Raw genomic sequence first — 24,856 nt, 5'->3', positions numbered from 1 at the left:
TTCGTCATGGTTCCGAGCGAGGCAGGTGGCGTCTGGATGACTACTTCTGACGGATGCCCGACGACAACGTGTGTCTGATGACGTCACTAGAATGATGGGCTCGTGAATACCAATAAAGGAGAATATGCCAGGGATACTTATCGTAGTCGTTATCTCTTCTGCGCCACCAATGCTTAAAAAAAAACTATGAAATCTAGGACGTGCTTATGGAAAATGACGACAGGCGTCCCCACCTTAGCAGCGGCGCTCCTGTCGTGGTCGCCTTGCGGGTCAATGAAAAGCATCGATGTCATCGATAGCTGACCGGAACGGGGCCCCAGAAACATTAGAGCTCTGTCTCAGTGATGGCTTTTGCATCGACTTTCCATCAACTGCCTAATGGCCTTTTGGTCGTCCTCAGTATTACCATGGCTCCCGTGCATTGATGGTAAGCGCGTTAACCAGGACGCCACAGACAAACCGCCTTGCCATCGGCTTGTCTGGTTGGCATATTTAGAGCGAAGATAACGTCGATTCAGGCTGCTTGTTTCAGCGGTAATCGTTGTCGGAAAAGGAGATACGTCATTACAGAAAATTGTCATGCGCGGTGTCATTACTGTACTCACTACTCGGAGGACGCCCGAATACACGCCTGAATTTGCGGCTTTGTTAGGATGACATGTTGATTACCCAAAGGGGCTTCACTTTCTTTACATTTTACGCGCGTATCCTTTGTGGGAATATAGAGAAAGGCAAAGCACAACGCAGTCACTTGTCTAGTTCGCGGAGGCAAAGGCAAAAAAAAAAAAGCAGTACGAGCTCGCCCTGCTCTTGTGTAGAGGTCGCCTCATCAAGACAGTGACTATATCTGGGAGTTCTTTATTCAGAAGCCTCATGCCTTGATCAACCTTCGACTAGCGCGGCACAGTTTGGTTGGGCCAGATATTGTAGATATCCTTAACGAAGTTGAAGTTCAGTTTCCACGTTTTCCGAAGGGACGAAGATCGAAGCGACCGACTTTAGTCCCCGCCGAGCGATGACTACGTGAAAATTTTTTTTTATTACGCTTAGGGCAGGTCTAAAAATAATTTGGTCTCTGTGGACGCCGATCTACGTGTCTCGTAAATGTGTGTATTAGGCAGAAGTTTTACGTTAATAAAGCAATTTATTTTATTAATACAAAAACCTTATCCTGCGGTATACATGAACATCTTGTGCCACTTTCCGAAGCTCTTCTCATCTAAGATTTGGAGCAGCGGCCTATAGAACACATTCTCGTTGTACCAACACGTAAATTCGATCCGTCTAATCAGTTCGCAGCCTTTAATCTTGCATTAGGTCATTGCCGTTGAGGTCTTGGATCTGCCCAGGGCCACAACACACTCTCAACACCAGATGCGCAGCTCACGGTGCGCTCAGCTGTCGCACCCGAGGCGTATACGTGATGGAACATGTAGTGGCAGCAACACGAGTAGACTGTATTGCTCTAGACGCGAAGAATTCTGTACACTTTTTACAAAGTGCGTACAGCCCCTATAAACATTGAATCCCCGCGGTTCTGCCCCTTTGTGCCAGTTTCGAAGACACTATGCTGTCGCGAATTTGTCCCCATGGCTTGAGGTTGTAACTACGGCCATTATAAAACCGGCGACGTGTCTATCGCTGCTACGTGCACGCCATGTTAACGAGCATTCCTCGGCGTTCGTGTCGCCCGCTTGTTTGTTTGACTCTGTGTCTGCTCCGTGATTTGCTTTACCGTGGCCAATCATCGGGGATGATGCGGAGGTTGGCAACTGTAGCGGTGACCGTTAGACCCCGTCGCAAATAAAAAAAAAAAGAAAGGTGCAGTAAGATTGAGGTTGCTTGGCCTGTGTATAGCTATTGATTACAACGTGCTGCTGTGACATAAAAACGCACGGAAAGACTCACACAAATGTGTCATCGTAATCATCATCATCATCATCGTCACTGTCTCGCCGTAGTCGACGTCGTCAGGCTATATTATGCCCACTGCAGGACGAAATCCTCTTTCAGTGATCTCCCCCACCCCCGCCCTGTACTCCGCAATCTGATTCCATTTTACGCCTGTAAATTTCTTAATTTTTTTCATCCTCACTCACCTAATACCCGGCCGTCCTCGGCTTTGCTTCCCATCTGCAAGCGTAAGCTAACTGCTTATATCGCATGCTCGGTAAAGCATAGATAGATAGATAGATAGATAGATAGATAGATAGATAGATAGATAGATAGATAGATAGATAGATAGATAGATAGATAGATAGATAGATAGATAGATAGATAGATAGATAGATAGATAGATAGATAGATAGATAGATAGATAGATAGATAGATAGATAGATAGATAGATAGATAGATAGATAGATAGATAGATAGATAGATAGATAGATAGATAGATAGATAATGGCACAAGAGGTTACACAAGTACATGTAAAAGTCGCAAGCAGGGCAGGATCTAATGTGCATCTCAACCCCCTTATCGTCGATTTCGCTAGCCGATGATGACGTAGCTGATATTATAAGAGAGGCAGCAAACTTCTAATTTTATAAGAGAAGCAGCAATAATATAAGAGAAGCAGCAAACTTCTAACAAACACACACACACACACACACACACACACACACACACACACACACACACACACACACACACACACACACACACACACACACACACACACACACACACACACACACACACACACACACACACACACACACACACACACACACACACACACACACACACACTCTCTCTCTCTCTCTCTCTCTAAAACAAAGGATATACACAGGCACCGGAACGCTACTGTTAAGTTACTATTTGCTATTAATTCTGACTGGTAAGTTATTATTAATAGTGCAGCGAAGAAGAGGATCGCTGTGGGTCAGGACCAGAGCCTGCCTCGGGAACGCTGCTCGTGCAGGAGCGTTGGCCCTGCTCTAATAATCGGCCCTAGAACAGATGAGCAGATAACAGCACTGTGCTATTAAGTATTAGTGTGGCTCGAAAGTCACTATTAGGCAAGCTTTATTCAAAAGTAATGCGATGCGAGTCATTGGTAAACCTAAATATGTTGAAATCCGAACATGATTCCATACTGGCTTGCATCTTGTACAGATACCACATTTCTACAGAGAAACTTTATACGGCTAGGTTCTGAGGGAAAGCGTCCGCGGACGAAAGACGCTTAGAACGACATTTTTTGGCGAGCCGATTAACTCAACTAATCCAGCGCTTCTTCCTAAAAAAGTGGACATGGCGTAAAAGTAAGCATAAAGGCGTATGATTTCGCCGACATGGCAGGATGGCGCGAACAATTTTGCCCCAAAGACACTTCCATAGCTAGAGAACGTCATGTCATCATTGTACTTTCGAAACACAGGATTTCATTTGAGACCGTCATGGGCCGGCGTTGGTGAGATAATATCCGTCAAACGCAAGAGAAACACCGGAATCTTTAAGCGTGTGTCTCTGTATTCTCTAAATATTCATCAATAATAACATATAAATTCGCAAAGTAATATTCACTAAACGGACCCACCATAGTCAAAGCCTCACTGGCTACGATTTTCGCAGTAATCGAAGGGCTCTTCATTTTCCCCTCCTTCTTTGCTGTGCGGATGCTTATACTCTAATGAATGCGTCAAATAAACAGTCGTTAGAGCACGTTGATCTAGTGTGCGCCTTTTCCTGCAAATTTATTTTGTTTCAAATTGCGTTTTGCGTCGCAGAAGCGCACTCCAACCAGTAGCTAAAGAGCAGAGCTTGCCTACAAGAAAAAAAAAATGCGTTTGCTTGGGTCAGTACATGGGACCACGGTGCTGTCGTGTCCTTCCGGCGGTACAAGGAGGGATTGACGCGATGGATCACTTACCCGTCCTCGTTGTTCTGGGTTGGCCATTTATTTAAGTTTACAGTTGCGACAGAAAACAAAAGAAAACAAGCACAAGCACTAAATTGATTCGCAGTACCAGAATCGAGCTTGTATCGTGTCTCTGCTGCTGAATGGTCCCTCCGTTTATAAAGGTTGCGACGAGTTGCTCTCAATTTTTGTAGGCCGGAACTTTGTCGCTGCTGCTTATCGTACGGTGCCTAGTATAATCTCAGCAGTGAAAACGCGAGGCTTTTGTGGGCAACTGCTTCTGGCAACAGTCCAAAAGCAATGAAGGGTGGGCAGCAAACACATTGGCAATGATTTACGTCGCCTTTAAAGACTGGCCTACTTCATTGAACGCAGAGATAAAACAGGTGTCAACAGCAGTTCGTTTTCCCCGTAAGGAGAATATATGGCGCACGAGAAGTTACCACTTTGCTTTACCTATTGTCCGATACTATTATCGAAGGAGTTGTGTGAACACAACATGACTTGATACATCATGGCCCGAGCAGTCTTTTGCCCTACTTTCTCCCTCATAAGTAAAAAAAAAAGGATAAGCTAGCTCATACTATTGCTCCTGCTTTAGCGATTCACAGGGGCGGCGCCAGCGGGGGCTAGGATGTGGCTACCCCCCTCCCCCCAGAACCTCAGCCACCTTCTGCACCCCCCACCCCCTGAGAAATAACTCACTTGCCGTGAGTGCCCTCCCGACCCCCAGCCCCATCCCCTTAACCCCAATGAAATGAAAAAAAAAATCCTGACAGACAGACAGACAGACAGACAGACAGACAGACAGACAGACAGACAGACAGACAGACAGACAGACAGACAGACAGATAGATAGATAGATAGATAGATAGATAGATAGATAGATAGATAGATAGATAGATAGATAGATAGATAGATAGATAGATAGATAGATAGATAGATAGATAGATAGATAGATAGATAGATAGATAGATAGATAGATAGATAGATAGATAGATAGATAGATAGATAGATAGATAGATAGATAGATAGATAGATAGATAGGCACGCTCAAAGTGCCATTGGGTTCGCTGAGAAATACTTCTAAGAGGAAGAATCGGCACGTTGGAAATTAATCGTGCTACAGTTGTACTCTGTTCTGTCTCTCGGCTGCTTTTATACGAATTGCGAAAGACGCCCGCGTTATCACCTCGGCAACATACTAGAACAACTCCGGGAAAGTCTTCGAAACTTCTATAGATAAGCCTACGCGGAACGTGCAATCAAAAGGACATCAGCCTGCAGTCGCTCCGAATTGTTTTTCGATGGACGTCTCGAAGGGGGGATCACAATGCACTTCGTTATTGGGCCTCCATGACTCCCGCATGAATATAATATTCTTTTTCAGCTACTCTTTATTTGTTTTCATTTTGTTTTTCTGTTCGTTCGTTTGGAAACAATTCGTTTTTCTCCGTTTCGCGCATACATATGCGCGGAACAACGAGTCGACTACGATTGGTTCGAATTCGATCAAAGGATTTTCTCCGTCGTGTTTCCGTATCAATCTTAATTTGTTTCTAATTGAATGGATTTTAACTCCCAGATAATGTCGTGGGACGCAATGGAAAATATGTAGCTACAGGCGCATACGTTTTGAGAACACATACAAATGTGCACGTTGAATTCTCGCTCCCTTTCGTGTTATTGCTTTCGTGTGGGCACATTACAATTACAATAGGATAATCTATCGATTCATATGCCCGATCCAACCGCAAGCCTAAAAAAATTCAGCCATGTCTATGTACTTCCTATATGAATCATGCAGCATACTTCTGCAAAATGACGGTACGATTATATCACTTTTACGATTACTTAATTCGTACGCGCAAAATAAATACTTAGTTCATATACGCGAAATTAAACGCCCTGCGCGTCACTAGCCTGATCACGAGTAAGATGTAAAAATTTACACGATGGAAGCGCCGGCATTCTCGGCTACCCTTTCTACGTCACTGTTAGTTCCGCGGCGAAATACAAGTCAAATAAAAAAATCTAGGTTCAAGTGAATTCCATCTTTAGGAAGGTGACCTTCGTGTATGGTTGTAGTTTTAAAGAAAACGTTCGCAATGCATTCCTTCTAGCAAGCACGTTAAAGTAACCACTTACAATTTGCGGTTCGTGACATTCTTTGAAAGAACATCCACCCACGGAACGAAGCGAGCGATTTGCATATTCCTCCTTGGCAATGTCGCGCACTTTCAAAGACCCCATTCTCCAGTAACTGCAACAAAAAAAAGTTGGAGTAGAAGGGATGTAGTTGGTTAACAAAAGGCGTGATGCAAACCAAGAGCTGATAAAGTACAGATGTTAAGTGCCGTTCGCTGCTAAGCTAACAATTCTGCCAGTTAGAAGTTCCGCTGGATGTAGTTCTTCCTTTCGCTCTAAAGTTTTTTCGAGCGCCTGCGAAGGCTATGCAACACAGTGTTCCATTAAATATAGGCTGGTTCTCCTCGTTGTTGGTGCTGAACGTCGGCGGCGGCTGCAGTAGCTTCCATCTTGGCACGCTTCCACGCTCGGTAAGCTTCTCTTTAACGTGCTGATCTATCCTCCCTTTGCTCCGGTGTTAGAGTTGGCTGCTTTGCATTTGCTTGCGCTTTCGTAGCCTGCCGTCTAGCTCAGTCTACTGGATTATTGCATTCAGCCTGTCACTTGCGCTGAAGCGCAGGCACAGATGGCCCAGCCAGCGCGCCATGCATGGCGGGATTGGTCGACCAAGATGCGAGGAAGCAGCCGTTAAACCGTCGCCTGGTCACGTGGTACCGCAGCGGCGAGGCTCCGAGCGGTGCAGCTGCGACGCTACGCCGAAGCGGATTACGTGGTGTGACGTCACGCTTGCCACACATGTGCTCGGGGGGCTCAATGTCATTGCGACGCGATGAATGACCTTGGAAGACATGGCTTAGTAGAGCTTCAGCTGTAAAAAGCCACTTTTTTTCTTTTGTTGATAAACTTTAAATCTCGTTTTTCGTAAAATGAAGTTCCAGTCTGTAGAAAACAGTTGTAAAACTTCTCGCATTAAGTAAAATCCTTGTTTGCTTAAGGTAGCAAGTCCCAGTTCTATAGAGAATTCGTACGCATGGCGGATAAGGGGGTTAGAGAGCGTTGGAACACGTCACGTTCTGCAATACCGTTAGCTAACGAAAATCCCGCCCGAGATCTTACGATGATTGCGCTAAATGGGGGAAACACGCCGGTTTCTGCAATATTTAGTGGTGCTTATAAGGGGAAAATCACCGGCGTGTTCTTGGAAGTTCATTTCCGTCGCGTGCTAGCGTCGCAGCGTTTTTAATAATGTATTGAAGCGCTATTCTATGCACTGAACTTTTAGAATAGATCCAAATTATGAAATTCAAGAAAATCTTGAGAACACACATCACTAAACGGTGGTTTCAGTTGAACGGGAACACTCCCAGCAAACGTCTACAAGTATAAAGGTTGCATAGAAAGTATCGAAAATTATCGTCAATGTGCGCGAAGTGTTCACCGCAAACGAAAACCTAGTCGCGTTTTAAAAATTACGATACTCTTCGAGACGCATGCGTATTGATTCATAGTGCCATTCAATAAGTATCATTTCTTAGTGAATTAAATAGGTGTTTTCATGCGCAGCCCGCTAAAGTGACAGGAAGTCATGTGAAAGGAGGTCATGTGACAGGAGGCTATGTTACAGGAACTCCGTTTATACAGCTATACAGCCCGCTATACGTTTGCGATTGCGCTTTCGAAAGAGTCAAATTTAAGCTCGTCTTCACAAAGCTGGCGCAGACAGGATAATCCTCTGCTAGCTCTATTCCTGCCCTTAGGTAATGGCTTACAAAGAGTCGGTGCTCGCACGCGCCAGCTAAACATTCGGGCAGCCGTACCTTGGCTCGATGGGCATTGAAAGCGCGCACGAAATGAACCGTTCGCTCGAGATACTTACGTAACGAAACCATCGAGCAATTTAGAGGCGCCCACGCGATGACGACATCCCCATCGGAGCTCTTTCTCGCTCACCACCATCTGGTACCGAAGGGTGAAAGAGACGACACGGAGATAGCCTTTTGTTAATATCGCCGGCAACACTGTGTGGCGTGGTAACCCTGAGAGCTAAACGGATGTGGACACCAAATGCACTCAGGCTAAAATCAATGCTTCACATTTGGAGGGTCAGCAGCCTCGTTCCCGTATTGTATGTCGACGGCGTCCCACAAGCGCGTTACGCAAGGGAGAAAAGCACCGAGCAGCGTACAAAGAACATCAGACAGCCTGCAATTGCTCTAAAAAATAATTCTTGTTCGCTTGTTGCGTTTCATTGCGTACGGCCGTGAACAGTGTGAATGGGAGCGCTGAAATTACCTTCAAGGGGCGAGCCGCTACACGCAGTTTTCCATCGCAAAAGTGTTCGTAACGCTAGGCATTCAATTACCTTTTTTTTTTTCAAGTCAACACGAGAGAATAGTAGGCGCACATCTCCTGTAATGGTTGCTTAAACACGGTGTTCTCTTTCATATCGGTCACGACTGGACGTACAGTAAATGGTGTTGCAATACAAACCTGCTCAACTGTCGCGTCACGCCGATGCTTTGCGCAAATTTCTTGGGTTTTTGAATTTGAACCACTCGACACAGCTGCGCGAGCCACGTACGCAGTAAGTAAATTAGGCGGTGCTTATATAAACCGATGTCCCGTCTACCACCACGACGCTCGTGGTAAGCCGAGAACAGGGCAGTAACCAGAGAGTAAGTAGCGTTACCTGTATATAGAGTGTAAGTCTAAAGTCCCACACCCGCATTCACAAAAGCCTCGTACACTAGTAATGTCCGTAAGAGCAACCTTTTAGCCAATCCCGTCGCTGGACATATCATTAGTGAAGGCATCCATCCAATCGAAAAATGCACTTATACGGACGAGACGCTTCGTGCATTCGGCCTCTCAGCCCATATTTTTGTAATAGAACACGAGGGCGAAATCGGCGCTACAGTGTCCATGGGAGCTGCAACGCATGGCTTCTTCAGCCAGCATGGTAATGATGGTCAGTACATGCATATCGGTACTGGGAGTGATGTGTTCTGCGACACCACCAGATGACTCTCAGTCGGAGCTGAAGGCCGCCTAAACATACGCCAAAAACACTGAGTAATCTCAGAAGTCTGGGTTTCTCTTTCTGCCTACTCTGACGCAAAGTAGATCATAAATCAGTTTTGTTTTATTTGCCGACCCTACTTAAGCTCAACCAAGACCTGAAATGCGTAACCGATGAATAAGCAGATAATAGGTAAAAATGAATGAATAAGTACACTCTCTAATGGATGTTATCGAAGTCCACGCATAACTTTTGCCAAAGGGTGGCCCGGGGGAAGTAGGTGGGTGGCGTACCATTGCGCTGATGGCATCAGCCTTGCGATTATGAAGCGGTAAATTTCCGGCGTAGCTCGCGAAGGTGCGCGCTTCACAGAAACGTAAGCAAAATAAGGCGGCATACCCATTACGCTACTTCCAGAGAAACGAACTGTTTTGCAAAGAGTTTCAGAAAACTCTCTTTCTCTCATACTGTTTAAGAGCCTGTCCCTTTTATGGTAGAACATAAAATAAATATATTCAGAAAAAAAAGACGGTGATAAGAGGCGGACAGGCAGATTAAAGGCGAGCCGGCTTCGCTATCAAACTCTGGAGTCTGGAGAAACGTGATGAAGGGATGAGATTGGAGGAGATAATAAAAGTAGAAATCGCGCACGGACGCTAAGTGCATGATCGAGCGTTCGAAGAAACAAAAAGTTATAGAACGCAAATTTAAACAGAAAAAGAAAAGAACACTGGAAAGGCTATCAATCTCCCGTTTGCTACTTTGTCGTGACTAAACAAAAAGAAAGAAATGCTTGATCCTGGATCACCGTCTTTATAATTATTTCCCTCATCTTATGCGCGCTTCCCACTTTCTTACTGCGCTTTTGCCGTATTCCCCTTGGAGCCGAGGATGCAAGGAAATATTTTTAATTGTGGTGCGTCTCCGTTGATGTGCGCTATATGTAGTTCTTTCCCCTGTGTGCTTCGTTATTCTTTGAAAGGCGGTGGATAAAGTTAGGCGGTGAAATCTCGGAGCCACTTTGTGCGCTGCTTTGGAAAAGATGTCGGGCGTATACACTTCCTGCTGGCGACGCCGCCAATTGACCCCCCGTTCCCATCTTTCAAGAAGATGACTTACTCCCTCGTTAAGCAGGACTTGTCCGCTAGGGGGCATCGCAATCATTTTTCCGTAGGTGGGCGCACTGCACTCTTCATCTGGTGCTGGTTAAATGCTGGATATATCCAGGAAACCAGACGAGAAATGTCTGGTTTCCTAGCTATGCCTAGCACTTTATACGGGACCTGATTAGGAGTGTGCAGCACTGAAACGGAGTCCTATATTTTGCTGTCGGGACAATCAAACGACAATGACGCAGCGTTTCTTTACTTGGTTCTAAGGATACCACAGGCGAAAAATGTTCTGCGAGGCAGTCCTCATTTACTTGGATCACTCTTGATTCATTTGGTTCACTTTAATGTACGTTGACTCAAACTTGAGTCATTCGACTCATTCTTGGTTTACATTGAATCCCTTGATTCACGCTTCATTCAGACTTCAGTCAAATGAGTCATCCTTGATTCACATTTGCTTCACTTGATTTACTTTAATTTATTTTGAGTCACTCTTCATTCACTTTAATGTTCAGTTTAACTTGTACGCCTATTCATTTGGCATCATTACAACTTTATTTAACGTCACGAGAATTTTGGTACCATTCGTGTTCGCAACACCGCTGGAAGAGGCCGGATTTTTGTATCGATGAACCGCAAAAGGCTATCGCCTTCAAAACTATTGGAGGTCACAAGTGTACCAAATCTCACCAAGATATCTAGTGTAGGACCCATCTAGCGTAATAAAGCTTAAGTATTTCTAAATAATTGAGACTACAGAATACCTACACGGTGTTTGCTAATCAGGCCCTTAGGCTACGAACGCAATTTTCGGAACCGCGTTTTTTTTTAAATGCTTGTGTAGTAGAGACTGGCATCAAAGTGTGAGGCCTCGTGGGAAACAATGCAATAGACTGAATACATATATGTTATTCAATGCATGTCTCTCGCTCTGCGGCTCGTGCAGGAAATATGGTGCCCCATTGTAGGACTTGATGCATTACTAAGTGTGCAGATAGGCTTTCGCCTTTACGTGTTACAGAGAGCGCAACATGCTGCAAAATTTTATTTATCATGTTTCTTTGCAGTATTCCCCTTAGTGACGAGTTTAGGCGAGATCCGTCCTCCAAGCGATACTAACGAATATCAAAAGAACGCTTAGGGTGTATCACAATCTTCATTAGTGCCGCCGTTAATGACACTGCTTCTTTTCGTTGTAAAAAGGAAAAGTGCGGCGGCTCAAATTCATGTATTTCCTATAAACTGCTAAGCACCCAAGAATCATGGCCATAAACTACGATTTAGAATATGAAGTGAAAAACGCGGTTGAAAAGGATAGTACTTGTTCTCCTAAACTGAAAGTTATGTTTTGTTAGCACTAAGGCGTGAAGACGTAAAGACATTATTTTGTGAACCAGGAAAGCACGTAACAAAAGCTCACAAATACGGAGAAATATAGCATTTTAGTGTGAAGTGACGGCAGGTTTCTAGACTGAAATCTGATTTTTGTCGAGTGAACTGCGGGTTCAGAGCTTAACCTTAACTGTTTCATCGAAAACATTCCGGTTAACCAAGGCTCGGCACCTATATTAAACAAGCGTAACACAAGAACCACACGGTGGTTACATGAGTTAGGGCCCCTGAATCTGAATGCTACCGTATGTACAGAAACCACGTGATAACAAAAGCGGTGCTTATGCGATTTCCTGTGGTCGATGGAAGTCTAATTTCCAACTCGATGGTTCAGGTAATGCAGATGTCAACAGCAGCTGCACCCAGCGAATCCTGCGGAGTGTTGAACAAAGCACTTTGAAATAACCACTGAACTTTCGGGCCGCGACTTCTTCTTTTTTTTAGAGATTCCATCTGCGTTTAAAAAAACACTGCGTTAATCACTCATGCACAATTACCTGCAAATGCTTCGGTATTAAAGTGTTTCTTTAACTTCGCCACTGCGAAGCTTTGTGAGCTGACCTGAAGAAGAAAGCTCTTCTCCTTCGAGGGTTGCGTTCGCGTCGACACACAGGGATTCAGTTACCGCGTGGGCATGACATATACTGTAATAAAGACGAAGAAACAAAAACAAAAAAAACTGAACTACCGGACGCGGGCAGGCTTACAGCGGGCCACTATTTAACTGAGTAAAGAATAGCGTGAATAGCGGGTAGTGACGTATTATAATAACTATTGGCGTTTAACGTCCGTAGCTTGTTAGTGTAACGTCCGTAGCGGATAATAAATGCGACTCGATTACTACATAGTCACCGATCGATCGTCGTCTCCTCTATGGTTACAGTGGTAACGGTGCTCGGCTGGGGATTCAAAGGTCGCGGGTTCGATCCAGGCCTCGGCGGTAGCATTTTTGATGGAGGCGAAAACGTTAGAGGCCCGTGTCGCTAAAGAAACCCAGGTGGTCGAAAATTCTTGAGCCATCCACTACGGCGTCCCTCATAACTATGTCGTAGTTTTGGCATTTAAAACCCCAGCATTTATTATCATTACCAATGGATCCTGTAAGCACTTGTATGGTGGTTCAGTATAAGTGTCAATAAACTTGTTTCAAGTCCGAAGGCGATTCGATGTGTGGGTCGCAAGACATGAAAAATAAATGAAATTGTGCTCAGAGTAATTCGAGCGCATTTCAAAGCAGCTGACTCTGTCATTGGCAGCCACTACTCCTGTATTCTGTTTAACAAAGAAAGTTTGTGACTCAAGACCTGACGCCATGATCCGTCTCAGGTAGATCACGACGTTTTCTTCTTTATTTATTCAATACTGCCAACCTTGTACTGGTCCAAGCAGGGTGAGTAAAAGTTAACAAAGCAAATGCAAACGAGGTTAATAAAGTTTGAAAGTATGAAAGCATGACGAAAGCAAATAAATATTTCAGTCGATAACAGTGGAAGGAAAAAAGATAAGAAAATGTGAATAAATTAGTCGGTGTAAAATATGACGTCCGTGAATTAGGACTATGGTGGCGAGTATGCCTTGATGTTCCATCGTATCTGGCAGGCTTTCTAGTTAGAAACTGTTCTTGATTATGCTCACTTTTTAGGAGCTGGCTCGCCAGGTTCTTAAGCTGGAGCAGTGTCCCGCGTCGTAAGCGTAACCTTAGTTCCATAGGCGACCGCTACAGGCGCAGCTCGCGCGAAAGAGAAGTCTTCTTCCTCTTGTTCTTCGAGCTCCTTGATGATGACGTTAACGCAAGAAAAACCACATTTCCTCGATTTCCTCGACCACACGTTCGGCCACAGCTGCAAGGTCTGCGACCACTCGTGGTTCAACAAGAACCTGACCATAATCGCTACTATAAAAACGTGTGACGTCTTTATATGTCAGTAGAGGAATTTAAATGTAAACATTTCGACAGAAATCTGTCTGGCTGGGTGGAATATTTAGGAGGTTAATATGGCTCCAGCCAAGTTTAAGAGAGCCCGACGTTTCGGGACCGATTCCATGACCAAACCAGTCACCCCTGAGGAAGGGACCGAATCGGTCCCGAAACGTCGGGCTCTCTTAAACTTGGCTGGAGCCATAATAACCTCCTAAGTAGAGTAATTGTACGGATCATTGACAGTTTACCCGATTATCTTCGAGCCAGCTCATCAATCATCATTCACTTCGTGTATATGGCGTGACTTTTTTATAAACTTTTGTTGGTGATAAATGGGTCATGACTTTTTTTATAAACTTTTGTTGGTGATAAATGGCTGGATGTATATGCTATTTACATGTATAATACGCTTACATGTGTCAATGCCTCCGGGTACGCCATGTAAATGGCAAACGCGCTGTACTTTTTCTGTCCTCTTCCTGTTAACCAATGCTTTGGCGTTTTGCGCAAGTATGGTGTGGCCAAGCCCGCTGAAGCTGTTCGAGCATTTTCCCGCAGAAATATTAAACAAAATTAAGTTCAAATCTAATTAACCACGAAGTGACAAACATCTTATCAAATCGCAGGTGCAGAAAGTACAAGCTTACGGTAAAACACTTACGATTAATTGTACAGCGAAGCCGTATACGGCCAGGAGTCGGCTGTCCGTGAGTCCGTGAGTGCGCAGAAACTATAATAAGGAACCAGAGCTAGCATAGGCTACCTCGAAGGGTCTCCGCGCTTGCACTAGTCCATTATCAGGTTTTGTCAGCATATTTAGCTAGAGATGACACGAGCCGCAGCATGAATGCGTTACCCATAATGTCCTTTATGGGTTCTTAATATCATTTAAGCTAACGTCACCAAAAGCGAAGTTCGAAGCACGGATTTCTTAAACGTGGAAATCAAAAGCTACAGCAAAAGACACTACGATATTGACACGTGGTCTTGACGTCGACGAAGACAACAGCCGGCGTGTTCAAGGTGAAACTCTTTATTTGGCCGAACTTGTGGCCGGAAAATGAAAACTCAAACTACAGCAATACACGCTGTACACTGATAGCGGTGAACTGGGCGTCGGCCGTCTATCAGCTGACAAGCGGTGTAGTGCGTCGGCATTTATACATGGGCCGTCGAATATTCCACCATTATCGCTTGTTGTCGCGCAAGCTCTAGAATAAGCTCGAGTGTTCGCGTCTTGCGCACAATCTTAATAAAACGATCTAAAATAATCGCGAAGCTTTTCGAACAATGAGGCGTGGTTTGCGCTGAGCGTTGCTGACAGTCTTTGTGGGCGAAAACCGAATACAGCAAAAGGGATAATAAGAAACGCACGTGCCAATACATGCCAGCTCGTGATAAACACCGGGATCGCCAGCTCCACCGGTTAACCATCTCAGTACGGACTGCTTGGGCTGAGATTTTTTAGATGTAAAGCATCTTATAGCGGAGTTCAATCCGGTGGTGGTGGTGGTGTGCGGCGTGGCCACCCTTACTGCGCATGCGCAAACCTTCTCCACTTCCACTCTCTACTCCCTCTCTCCCCTTTCCCTATCTACATCACCTCTCCTCTTCCCTTTCCCCCTATCATTTCCCTTTCCCAACCCCCTCTCCGCTCCTCCTCTCCCCTACCACCTCTCCTCATCCCTTTCCCCCTCTCCCCTCCGCTCTCCCCATGCTCTCCCCCTCTCCATTCCTCCTCTCCACTTCCCTTTTCCCCTCACCACTCCACCTCTGAAACGCGGGCTCTACATGCCGAAACACTGCTTCGCATCGCCTCATGGTCCCATTTAGCGGGAGACGGTGTGATTTATTTATATTGCGGTTTCTCGTAGAATAGATGAACGGGGCCCCGCAAGTAACTCCAGCAGGCATGGCCATTACCTCGAATTTATCCTTTCAGCTTTTTTTCTTTATTTTTGTCAGCCGGGCTCCAGGCAAGCCACACCCAGAAGTGAAGCTTGTTTGGCGACAACCGGGGGGGGGGGGGGGGGGTACCGAGCCATGAACGTCCGCGAGGCAAATGATCCCGCGCGTTAGCGCTCGCATCCGCCGGAGCTCGGGTTTGAATGTGGTGGTCGCCGCTCGTTTTCCCGTTGGGTCTGCATTCACGGTCTGTTGAATCATTCCTGGCCGCGGTTCGGGCGTTACGGTGAAACGCGGAGAGACCATTTGTCTCCGACCGCAACGATGAGTTTGCGCCTTCGCGGCTCTGATTGTAGCTCGATGTCGGCGACACTCGTGGCTAGACCACGTGTTTCGAAAAACGTGACGTACCTGACCGACATAGAACAGTGAAGCTGGAAATCAGGGCTGTTAAACGGACCTCATGTTGAATGAATGTATATACTGAGAGAATTTGTTTCTCTTTGTTGGTTACCTAATAATAGTAATATTCGCTTAGGTGTTGCGTGCCAAAACCACGATATGATTGTGAGGCGTGCTGTAGGAAAGGGGGTGGGGGGGGGGCTGCTCCGGATTGAGTTCCTCAAAAAAGCACAATAAGTGCCTTCACTGCCCTGTTGCCCTGTGGTCCGACAAGCGTAAAGCGGCGGGGACGGCGCTTTCCAGCAGCATCTGCGCGGAGAGCTGCTGATCGTGCAATCGTCGCAGCGCATCAGAAAGTGCTCCTTTTTTCAGAGGCAAATCGACGGCTGTGGTATAGGCTAATGGTCGATGCCTTCTTCGGTCCCCTTTCATTTTCAGCGGCACATTTTCATATTCCTAGAACACGTTGCTCGTCAATGTCATGAGTTTATTCATTGTATCTCTACTACTTTAGGTGAGCAAGATGTTCGGCCCATGTACAGCCACATTGCACCAATACCCCTGATCGCTGATCTCACAGTGTACCACGTCTCAGCGCTCTCTGGCCACAACTGAACCATGCGCCATAAAACACCATGTATCATCATAATTATGAAGGTTTAGGATCTCAAAGCACGTAAAGTATAACCAAAATAGAAAGAAAGAAAGAAAGAAAGAAAGAAAGAAAAAAAGAAAGAAAGAAAGAAAGAAAGAAAGAAAGAAGAAAGAAAGAAGAAAGAAAGAAAGAAAGAAAGAAAGAAAGAAAGAAAGAAAGAAAGAAAGAAAGAAAGAAAGAAAGAAAGAAAACAAAAGATTGGCACCATGTTACGCTGTAACATGCGAAGGCGAAACCCAGCTGCGCACTTGGTAATTCATTAGGTTTTACAGTAGGGGACCAGATTTCCTGCAAGGCATAACGAGCCGCAGTGGGAGAGACGCGCAGTAAATTAGCTTGACGTTCTCGGTCAATTCCAATGACCCCCACCCACTCCAATGAAGCTTTCTGCACCGCACGTGGTGTTACATTGCCTCCGTTATCGGTCCAACTTTGACCGATATAGGATATAGGACCGATATAGTACCGATATAGGCGCTTGCTTGTGTCGCAATATTATCGCTCCTTGCTTCGGAACTGTTTTTTGAGCTGTAAAAGAAATCCCAGATTATCAACCAGCTCCAACAAGAACATTTCTACAATATAGGATGCCAATTAAGGATGTCATTATGTGATGTCATCGCGTGGCGTCACGATTACTTTAAAGGGACTGTCTAACGTCTTTCATCGCTTTTCTGTTTTGTACCGCAATCGAAAGCCTACCGTCTGAAGTGTCCAACCTTGCAGCGGTTTCTCTGGAAAGTGAGTAGAAATTTTTCAAACAGAATTTTTCAATCTGGGGTGCTATCGCGGAACGATTCTATTTTTTATTCCAATGCTTTTCGTGCTTTTCGCGCTTGGCCATTGGCCAGAACGACGGTCCGTCCGCGTTATCAACGCGATCTGCCAGCTGTGAGTGGTGGATGATAAGAATAGCATAGAATATGGCATTGGAATCGGGAATAGAATCGTTCCGCGATTGCACCCCTGCGTTCGGTCTTGTTCCATTGGCGTGAAAGATGCCCACAACACTGGTTGGTGGACGCAATGACGATTGTAGTGCAGGTAAAAATGAAAACCGAAAGCACATGTGATTTCTGTAGGATTGCTTTATTTTCGCTGAACACTAATGTAATGAATGTTACAGTCGTTTTCAGCGCGGTACCGGTTGAATGAACCCTTATAATACGATTACAGAACGCTTGTTTTGCTGTAATCGCAGTCTATGCGTTTACTGTAGCACTGCTGCGCAATCCAAGCCAAGTTGATTAATCAAAAAGATACGATAACTGCACGCCATTACAGCGCACCGCATGTGAGACATCCTAACAACAATACAGCGGCACAGTACGACCAGCGTGGAGGGCCGCATGAGTAGCGCGTGAGTTTAAGCAGACGAAATCAAAAACGGCGCCGCAAGCAGCGCTACCGGGCGCCTTTTTGAATGCGTGAGCAAAAAAAAGCAAAAAAGTTCTCTCTGACGCGACCGAAAGCAGGCTCAAGTGCGTAAAACACAATTTCAAGTTATACATGTTTTATTTAAGCAAAATGAGTCTACCTGCGAGTATTTATTGTCCTACCAGTAGATTGAACCATATCGCTGTTGGGTGGCGCTAGCGGTCATTCCTTCACGATTTTCAACATCAAATTAAAAATAAAATTCAATTTTTGTGGGGCAAAAGCACGCTCGTTGCCGCCGATGCGACGAACGATCTTCTCATTTTCCGCACAATCAGAAAAATATTTCTGAGCGCTAGACAGTCCCTTTAAAGATTTCGGCGGTCTGTAACGACGTCATGATGGCCTCACACCATGACGTCACAACGTGACGGCGTGGTTACTTAGGAGAAGGTCATGTTGGTTTCTGGACGGGCGTCACGAAAGTCTTGCAAGTTCTCGCAGAGTCTCGCGATATCTCGCGCTAGTCTCGCGAAGAGGAGCGTCAACATTGCCACTTAAAGGTACACTATTTAAAGTGAAACAAGAAATTAATTTAGATTGAAAAGGTATACTCTGAAAACTTCATTGTGGTTAATTTCACTGTCTTAGGTTTATTAACAAAGGACAAAATTGGGGTCAAAATTTCATTTGTAAATATCGCACCGAAATCTCCGCGCTTGACATCACGGACTTCAAAGCATATTTTTCGCATTTTGGCGGCGTTCGCTCAACGAAACTTCCTGAAACTTGGTATGTTAAATCTAGAGCATCCTCAAATGACAACGTGTTTCATGTTTACCAATTAGGAGGTCCGTAGCACCTAGTAGACTCCATCAAAATCTGTGACGTCACGCCTTTTGATGCGGGAATTTTAATGTGGGGTCGCCACCCGCACTTTCTTTTAGCGCGTCTTCTCTTTCACCAAGCGTCTACTAGCGACAAGCGTGGTAATTTTGAAACTGTGAAAGATTAACTTACTAATATGAGAAAAATTGTTTTTAGTTTTTGTTTCTTTAGGTGTTTTTTTACCTTAAACAGAAAAAAAAACTCACCCGTCGAACACACGACAGCAAATGGAACGAAACGCAATTCAAGTATCGCAATGGCAGATTATGCGCGGCAACAAAATATAAAGAGGAGAACAACACACGGCAAAAAAGGGGCAACAGAGAATATGTCGGGGCTCGTAATTCAGCTCGGATGCCTTGAGAGAAACGGGAGGCGCCCCAATGATCCCGGTCACGTACGCGGTGCCAAGTGTCATTCCCGGCAAACCGAGAAGACGTGGCTGACAGGTAATACCCTCGTTGAAGGGACGTATACGTGAACTATGCTCGAAGCTTTACGGTAAAGAGTCAGAAGGCGCGGAAGATCCGCGCCGCTATACTATAGACATTTTGTTTGGTTAGATGTGACGTTTATGGCGAACTAGAACGTCTATGCAGAAATAAACAGACGGAGACATATAGAGAACTTGACGCGAATCTACCGCGATTTCCGCGGATGATTTTGAAGTTGATATATTCCTTCCTGCCATTCTTTCTTTACTATGTTTTCACGATATAGAACTGTGTATAGAACTGCGGGGGGGGGGGGGGGGGGGTTGAAGCCGTCGTCATGGGTTTCAGCGTTTAGCCCTGGTTTCCAGCTTTCCAACAACAATAAAAGAAGAAACAGAAAGGAAATTTCCCTTCACTCAATAACTGTTATACATGACACTGGATTTTAGAACTTCAAATTGTTACGGCAGTCTGGAAACTCCGACCACACAAACCGGAGCCCTCTGCTACGGCGTTCCGCATTGCCATATCGTGATTTTGGAACATAAAACCCCAACAATTATTATTCTTGTTATTATTATTGTCACACATGTTGCGTACATTCAGAAACAGGAGAGAAACGAACGATGAGTTACACATATCTTATTATATTACCTCGATCTTACGTCACGCCATGACTCAAAAGATCGCTCGTCTCATCATCTGTTAGTTCAACCATCGTTTAATTTAGAATCTTAGTAAAGGTGCCACTTAACGAAAGCTTCGAGACGAAACACGACGGTGACGAAATAAGTGGTGCCTGCACTTCAGTTTTCCTCCGCGACACCGCTCAACCTGCGCAGGACATTCGGCGTGACCAAGTCACGAGAAACTGCGCAATATTTTACCGAGGAAACCGTCCCCACAGCACGCGCATTCGTCATGTCATTCGGAATAGGATAAGCACCGAAAACCGGCAGGAGCTGAAATATCGCGCGCGCTTTTATTCGCCTTATCGAAAGTTGAAACAAATCTTCCTGAATTTGTCTCCATTCCAAGGTGTCACGCATCTGAACGTGCTTTCATATTCTAAACTCTCAAGATGACTTTTTTCAAGTTTGGCCTGCGAAATGTCGCGAGTCACGTATTTGTCGCGTGTTTTTGGTAATCTTAGCTGAAAGTGCGAGATTACTGCAATTCAAATACATATTCGTTTCATTTAAAAACGCTAAGAAAATAAGCGGGTACTGTGATGTTATATAGCGTTCCAGCGTCTAGCAAATTTATTTAGTGTGACTTTCATAGTAAATTACGGGTTGCGTGGAACGTTGTTATTGTTGTTGCTGTGTGCCACCGAGTCACGCTGGTTAATACTTTTTACACCATCACCACATGGCTTGCATTGTTGCCTACCTAATTCAAGTTCTTTAATCATAACTAGACCTCAAATGGAGAGTACTCAGGCCTGGTCACTTGAAGTCATTTGAGGCGCGCGTAGATCGAAACACTCAAAGTTTACCCGCCGAATCAGTAACATCGAAACACGCACGTTCGACTGCTGATGCCAAGGTCGCGGGTTCAATACCGGCCAAGGCGATCGCATTTCGACGGAGGCGAAATGATGGAGGCCCATGCACTCTGCGATGTCAGTGCACGTTAAAGAACGCAAGATGGGCGAAATTTCCGGAGCCCTCCACTAAGGCGTGGCTCGCGTTCGTATCGTGGTTTGGGCATGTAAAACCACAGATATTTTTATAATTATTATTAAACGGACACGTCGCGAACAGGCATAGAAATCCCGACTTCCTGCCCTATGCGGTAATGCCAAGCACGGCGGTCGGGTGTCTGAGTAAATCCCATTTCGTACGTAAGTTGGAGTATCAGAAACTAGTGATACGATCTATCGAAACGTTCAACATCTCGCCAGCAGCGTTAGCGTCTAAAGCGCATTACCGCAAACGTGTTTTTGGTGAGCCACGTTCACTCGTTTCATGCCCGGAAATTGACTTCCTGACACCGCGTCCGCTTTACGAAAAAACGAAAGTACGCCTTTGGATACGTCGCTATAGATTAGGCACAACACTAATCTCTACGGGTACACTCTTAGCATCATCCAATCCTTTCTTTCGTTTTCGTTTCGGCGTCCTCGTGAAGCTGCCGCGCTTGAGCTAATGAAGGCGTACACTTATAAACCTGCCTCCGTCTTTCGCGACGTCCATTTTTCCCGCCTAAATCGGCGATGCTCGGCCATATTTTCTACTTGATAATGTCAGATTTATTGCGCCTCTTCTTCTTCTTCGTGGGTCACACAGAGAACGTAAACCGATCCGCAGTTTCTGAGTGCAGGAAGCGGGGTGTCATCCATTTCTCTTTACGAACGGCGAAAGGGGACGCTCTGCTTTTAAGCCCCGTCAGAGTGGTGTATACCCGGCTTTGCTGTTGCTCTTTCCATTCTACATTACGTCTTCTTTTTAACACGAAAGTGTTTTATGCCGGGGTCCACCAAGTACATCCGTCACGGATATGACGTTGATAAAATGGACGCCAACGGGTGAGAAAGAAAAAAACCAAGAAAAAGATACCCCACTGGGAATCGAACCCACGACGTTGCGGCCGCGACGGCAAGCGCCCGACGCTCTACCGACTAAGCCAACTCGGAAGATGCTAGACACAGCGCGAACGCGCCTTATATCTTTCACACATTCTCTTTCGCGGCGGGCGGAGCGGGGCGGTGCCGCCGTCTGTGAGAGGTGGAAAGAAGTAATGCTTCACGATCGACACTTACTAGCGCTTACTCCGAGATTGCACGTGATATCGGAGGTCATGGTTAAAGCGTCTATAGACTGGCCGAGCTGGCGTCGCCGAGGCACCCTTGACGCAGTTACGTTCTTTGCCTTTGGATTCGTGTTAGCGTGCGTCGGCTCATCGGAGTAGTGCAGCTTCCACGTGCACGAACGGGATTTCTCTGCCGCCGACTGCTTCAAAAGCGAGAGCACCGACTAACAAAACTGCTGCAATATGCGTTGCAGCAGGACGCGATTTCGACGGGCGAATGTCGTGCCTTGGTGGAGCGAGAGTAGCGCCTGCGAGACAGAGGCCAGCGGGACGCACGCGTTTGCGGCTCAGGCTACGAACCTCTACCTCCCGCGTTGCTGAAGTGCAGTGTGTGTTATGTATGCATGAGCACAGGCGTTGGCTACCCATTACTAGAAAGCGCACACCGTGCCGTTTCTCTCCTTAATTGACGACGCTTTTTTTCTCATCTCCCTAGATTTGATGGAGTGAGCACCTTTTCCTCATAAAAAGAAAAAAAAAAGTGGACGTCTGCCGGAACTGCGAAATAACGCAGCGGTTCCAGCTTGTTCTTTTTCTACGTCTATCCGAGATATAAAAAATAAAAACAAATATGAAAGATGAAGCGATACATTTTGTCATGCTTCCGTCAAGCGAGCTAAGCCTACGAGCTTGTAGGAAGCAGCGGGAAACGGCAAAACAATAATAAAAAAAGGCAATGTACTCAGCAGGACGAGGCGAACGAAAAGTCTCGTTCAATTTCAGGAAGTCGTCATCGCTATCGGTCTAAAAAGGCAAGAGCATACTCGTCCTTAGAGAACAAAATCCTCTTACTTGCCCTGCGCTATCGTTAGCGAATTGTACTGAACATAATAATGTAACAGCGGTATAATTCTAGCGAATAGGGACGTTCGATTCACTGTTGGTCGTGGTGAGCTGTCAAGGTTTAGGGGCGGTTCTTTTGTTTTATCTCCCTTTTATTGCGATAGCAATTATATGGAAAGTCTCGGCTGATTTTTGCCGTCGGTGGCCGCCGTCATTCACGGCATATGTATATGTGTATATATATATAGAAAAGCCACAAAGAAAAATTCAGACATTCTTCCCGACGCGCGGAATCGAACGGGCGACATCTCGCTTTGCAGCCCGCCGCGTTAGACGTTAGGCCACGACAGCACAGTCTTTCAGCCTGCTAACGGCGAGCTATTTATATACACCATGTAATTCAGGATTCTTTCTTAGTGGCCACATAGATGGCGCGACGTGCGCGCGCGCTTTAAAGATCGTCGCCCCGCCCCTGCGAACGCCGTTGCTGTTCGCTCTACAGGGCGTCGTCGCTTTCGTGCGCTTATCTCAAGGAAAGAAGGGGCGGCCGGTGGGGTGCTTCGCTTCGCTCGCTGCAGCGGCCGCGTTTGCGAAAGGAGCGCGCTGTTCAAACAGAAATAAGTAACAACTGTCACAATTAGTTCGCGCTCGTCTTGTTTATATACACCTCTTACATCAGTATCCTTTCTGAGTTACCACGTAGATGGCGCGATGTCCGCGCGTGGCGCGCTGTAAAGATCGTGACCCCGTTCGTGCGAACGTGGTCGCCTTCGTGCGCTTATCTTGAGGAAAGAAGGGGGCGGCTGGCGGGGGAGCGGGGGGTTGTATGTCTTGTGCTCTCCCGGCGATGTCTGCGCTGAAGTGACAGAGCGTACGAAGGTCGCTTCGACGCTGCAGCGGCCGCGTTTGCGAAAGAGGCGCGCTGTTCAAACAGAAATAAGTAACGACTGGTACAGTTCGTTCGCGCTCGTCTTGTGTGTACCTGTTCGTTCGTTTCGTGCGTCCTGCTTTATGTTTGAGCAGTGCGCTTCCAGTGTCGAGCTGTGACGCATGATAGTTCGCGCTCGTCCTGTGTGCGTTCTTTTCGTGCGTCCTTTGGGCTCGAGCGACGCGCTGGCAATTTCGAGCCGCTTTCCGTTCTTCGCGTTACATTCCAATTTATTGCTATCGCATTCACTGCTTCGCCGTTGCGGCGAAACTGTGACTTTTTTTTTGATATCGAGATCCTCTGTAACTTTTAGTTACAACTGAGAGTCATATCGCGCCGGAAAATCTTGTTCAATCATATTTAACCGATTGAAATAGCAGTGAACGTAGACGTTGACTTTGGTTCATCGAAAGAACTTGCTGCCAACGTTTAGGGATATTTGAACGGCACATATTTTGGCGTCGTCGGCCCTAGCGCCGGAAGCAACAGTGTATTGTCTATTGCCTCGTACAGATGTGGGGTTTGTAACGACCTTGCAGAAAGACCAGTCTGAAGAAAAACAAAACATAAAAGCAAAACAAAAACAAAAAACAGTAGAGCAGGCGCTCTCACTTCGAAGCGCGTGAAATTGATATCATTTTATGTACAGTTTTGAGCAACACCGATTGGCGCAACGTCGACACTTTTGTGCAGTGCGAGTAGCTACGGCTTTCTTTGCGTGTATCTTGTAAGCACGTTTTGAAGTATGAGATAGGAAAAATCAAAGTAAGTAAGACTATAAGGCAAACACAAATTATCAGCTGGTTCCACACCGCGTGCCTCATGTGTAATGTATTGTATGGCTAAGAATGCTTCGAGCAGGTAAAATTTGTGAGAAAGCTACTTTAACATTTAAAATATCTATTTCTTTGCCTTGAAGTTCAATAGTAACCACTTCTGTTGAAGAACAGACCCCTTGCGCAACCTTTGAATGGGTATACAGGTGACCTGTCGTGTAGCATAAACATTTAAACTTGATTGATTAAATAAGCAATTGATTGATTGATTGGTTTGATTGACTGATTCCATCTTCCTGAGAGAAACGCCTACATTATATTTAACGCGTCACAACCACCATCGTAACAAGTCTTCGCAAAGCGGGTCACACATGGTGTGAATTTGGGCGCGACTTGTCGTACGACGTGCCGCACGCGACAGGTTCGGGACACATGGCAGGGACGAGCAAGCGGTGCATAGGCTACGGCGAGACTCGGCCGTTCACACTCCAAATCGTTCGTA

This window comes from Rhipicephalus sanguineus, chromosome 9 (genome assembly GCF_013339695.2).
Source record: "Rhipicephalus sanguineus isolate Rsan-2018 chromosome 9, BIME_Rsan_1.4, whole genome shotgun sequence".
NCBI classification, from domain to species: domain Eukaryota; kingdom Metazoa; phylum Arthropoda; class Arachnida; order Ixodida; family Ixodidae; genus Rhipicephalus; species Rhipicephalus sanguineus.
This window is presented reverse-complemented; position numbering follows the sequence as displayed.